At 42.6% G+C, this 3,757-nt stretch overlaps 1 pseudogene; it reads left to right on the top strand.

The window, feature by feature from the left end:
- Positions 1 to 1,780: 1,780 nt before the first annotated feature.
- LOC104992825 lies at positions 1,781 to 2,146 on the top strand (annotated as a pseudogene).
- Positions 2,147 to 3,757: the final 1,611 nt, after the last annotated feature.

The raw sequence follows: 3,757 nt of genomic DNA, 5'->3' as shown, positions 1-3,757 counted from the left end.
AACTGGACATGGAACAATGGACTGGTTCCAAACTGGGAAAAGAGACATCAAGGCTGTATATTATCACCCTGTTTATTTAATTTATATGAAGAGCACATCATGTGAAATGCCAGGCTGGATGAAGCACAAGCTGGAATCAAGATTTATGGAAGAAATATCAATAACCTCAGATATGCAGATGCCACCACCCTTATGGCAGAAAGTGAAAAGGGATTAAAGAGCCTCTTGATGAAAGTGAAAGAGTTGAGTGAAAAAACCAACTTAAAACTCAACATTCAAAAAAGCTAAGATCATGGCATCCAATCCCATCACTTCATGGCCAATAGATACAGGAACAATGGAAACAGTGACAGACTTTATTTTCTGGGGCTCCAAAATCACTGTGAATGGTAACTGCAGCTATGAAATTAAAAGACGCTTACTCCTTGGAAGAAAAGCTATGACAAATGTAGACAGTGTATTAAAAAGTAGAGACATCACTTTGCTGAAAAAAGTCCACATAGTCAAAGCTATGGTTTTTCCAGTAGTCGTGTATAGATGTGAGTCTTAAACCATAAAGAAGACTGGGTGCTGAAGAACTGATTCTTTCTAACTGCGGGGCTGGATAGACTCTTGAGAGTCCTTTGGACTGCAAGGAGATCAAACCAGTCAATCCTAAAGGAAATTAACCCTGAATATTCATTGGAAGGGCTGATGCCGAAGGTCCAATACTTTGACCACATGATGAAAAGAGCCGACTCATTGGAAAAGACCCTGATGCTGGGAAAGATTGAAGGCAGGAGGAGAAGGGGATGACACTGGTTTAGATGGTTGGATGCTCACTGACTCAATGGACATGAGTTTGAGCAAGCCTCAGGAGATTGAGAAGGACAGGGAAACTTGGCATGCTGCAGTCCATGGGTTCACAAAGAGTCATACATGACTGAGCAACTGAACAAAAACAGGCAGGGGGCAGGGATCCCGGAGGCAGGCCATTGGGGATGGGTTGTTGATAACTTACTGTGAATGGTGCAGGTATCCATGGTCTCTGAAGGAGAAAATTTTACTCTGAGACCAAAAGACAAGATCTCAGTCGATCAGAGCTTTGTGTAACAAAGTTTTATTTAAAGTGACAGGACAGAGAAAGCTTCTGACATAGATATCAGAAGCGGGTAAAAGAGTACCCACCTCACTGTTTCACGCAGAGCATTATATACTTTACAACGGCTGCTGAGGATAGATAAGAAGAATACCTCGAGGTTGTAAGAGTTCCACTGGGCCCTTTCCCAAGGCTTATATCCTGAGATAGCTTCAGTACAAGATTGCTGCTGCTAAGTCACTTCAGTCGTTTCCGACTCTGTGCGACCCCATAGACGGCAGCCCACCAGGCTCCCCCATCCCTGGGATTCTCCAGGCAAGAACACTGGAGTGGGTTGCCATTTCCTTCTCCAACGCATGAAAGTGAAAAGTGAAAGTGAAGTCACTCAGTCGTGTCTGACTCTTAGCAACCCCATGGACTGCAGCCTACCAGGTTCCTCCATCCATGGGATTTTGCAGGCAAGAGTACTGGAGTGGGGTGCCATTGCCTTCTCCACAAGATTAACCAGAAGGAAACCTGAAGGAAGTGTTCCAGGCAACGCTTTTATGCATAAGATACATTGTTTTAAGAAACAGATTCACAGGAGAGATTTGTTACAATTATAATCATTAACATAGAGTCTAAGAAAAGTATTTCCATGAGTAAGCTTTGTTCTGTGTATTCATTTGCTCCTAAAGAAAGGCCAGGTCTGAACTATTCAACATGGAGGCGGAGGTCGGTAAGCTGGAACTAATGTTCCAGAAAGCCGACTCTGATCTGGACTATATTCAGTACAGGCCGGAATATGAAATCAAGACTAATTATCCTGATTCAGCAGGCAAGAAAAATCCAGTTACACTTTTAAAGGAATTGTCAGCAATAAAGTCTCGATATCAAACTTTGCATGTTCGCTTTAAACCAATTGCTGTGGAGCGGAAAGAGACTGAGAGCCGCATTTGTGCTACTTCCAGTAAGACTATGACCTTGATACAAGAACTGCAGAAGGAAACAGACCTGGAGCTGTTACTGCTGACTGAAGAAGAGAAAACTGCGGCAGAGCAATTAAGAGCTCACATGTCAAACTTATGAGGAAGAAATGGACTTGCAAAAATGAACTCTAATGGGGAAGAAATCAATCCCAGAAATTTAGGAAGACGTCTTGTTAACATTGATGACTATTGGTCGGGAGATGAAAAGGAGATTTGGCTTGGGTGACTGGTTAGTGATGCCTTCCACAGGAGAGGGGGATACGAGAGAAGGGTAGATATTGTATTAATAAAATTTAGCCAAAGGGGCAGAATGGAAATAAAGAGATTTTAAAAATATATGGACACATGCTTAGTAATTTCAGGCAAGGAAGTCCCAACACCATTTTGTGTCTGGTTTTGTATAACTGGGATAACATAGATGTCCTAACTGACCTATTGCAAAATAATATTATGTACTATCAGTCAGTCAGATGTGAATGAACATGCTTGGGAAATTAAAAGTTAGAATAATATTTGTACTATATTATACATATGTAAATAGGCTTCCTTGGTGGCTCAGATGGTAAAGTGTCTGCCTGCAATGCGGGAGACCCGGGTTTGATCCCTGGGTAGGGAAGATCCTCTGGAGAAGGAAATGGCAACCCACTCCAGTACTATTGCCTGGAAAATTCCATGGACGGAGGAGCCTGGTAGGCTGCAGTCCATGGGGTTGCTAAGAGTCGGACACGACTGAGCGACTTCACTTTCACTTTCATACATATGTAAATAATTTTATTGTTGAAAATTCTGATCGCAGATGTGGTCACATTATTGGTGAGACTGCTAATATGTGACTTAACAGTCTCCCACAATACCTAACTTAGTAGAAAGCTGGCTTTTCTGTGACAGCTTCACTTTTATTTTTGTCCTATTCCTTCTGCCTGCCAATGTTGAGCATGAGCTCTGCTTTCTAATGCTGTTTCAGATTGTCCCTGTCATATTTCAGGGACCTGAAGTATACCTTTGTTCTCCTCTAGTCTGTATTACTGTACTTGTTCAGTTCATTCTGCTGTAAATCTCTATATATGAACCTTCAAGTTGTGAACGTTTGAAGACATAAACGTGTGTTTTCCCCTCGAATCACATAAGTTAGCTCTGTTTGAGGAGGCACTGTTGGGTTTTGAGGCACAGGCCCCGAATGTTGGATGGTACATGAAGGTTGCAGCAGCCATTCAGAATGTAATCCAGTGCTACCGTGGCATCTATGATGAGAAAAAAAGAGCTACCACTCAGACATTACTGGATTGTTCTTTCAAGAAGGTAGACAGAATTGAATCCAGCCAGGAGCCAGAACCTGTGCCATTGGCTGCAGGTATGGAATCGCAGCTTGCCCTCTGTCTCCTGTTGCTGATGACCCTTCAGTTCTACCATCTCCCACCTCCTGCAGTCAGTAACTCTTCTTGCTTGTTCACTCGATGCCAGCCCCTGTTGTCCTGTACTACTGTGCTTTTCAAGATACTGTACTTTCAGATTAAAAATGTTTTATTTCTTTGAAAAAAAAAAAGAAAGGCCAATTCCTGGGCAAGATACATTGTTGCACAAGGCTTAAGGAAAGCATGAGCAAGAATGTTCGCCTCCTCCTTAAAGGGCCTTGGACTGCCTGCCTAAGTGTTAATGTCTTAAGGTAGAGGGGCAGGGTTCCCTGAGGCAGGTCATTATTTATGATTATAAT

The sequence above is a fragment of the Bison bison genome, unplaced genomic scaffold (genome assembly GCF_000754665.1).
Source record: "Bison bison bison isolate TAMUID 2011002044 unplaced genomic scaffold, Bison_UMD1.0 scf7180017864224, whole genome shotgun sequence".
Classification (NCBI taxonomy): Eukaryota; Metazoa; Chordata; class Mammalia; order Artiodactyla; family Bovidae; genus Bison; species Bison bison.
The sequence above is the reverse complement of the archived record's forward strand: the minus strand, read 5'-3'. Positions and strand labels throughout refer to the sequence as shown.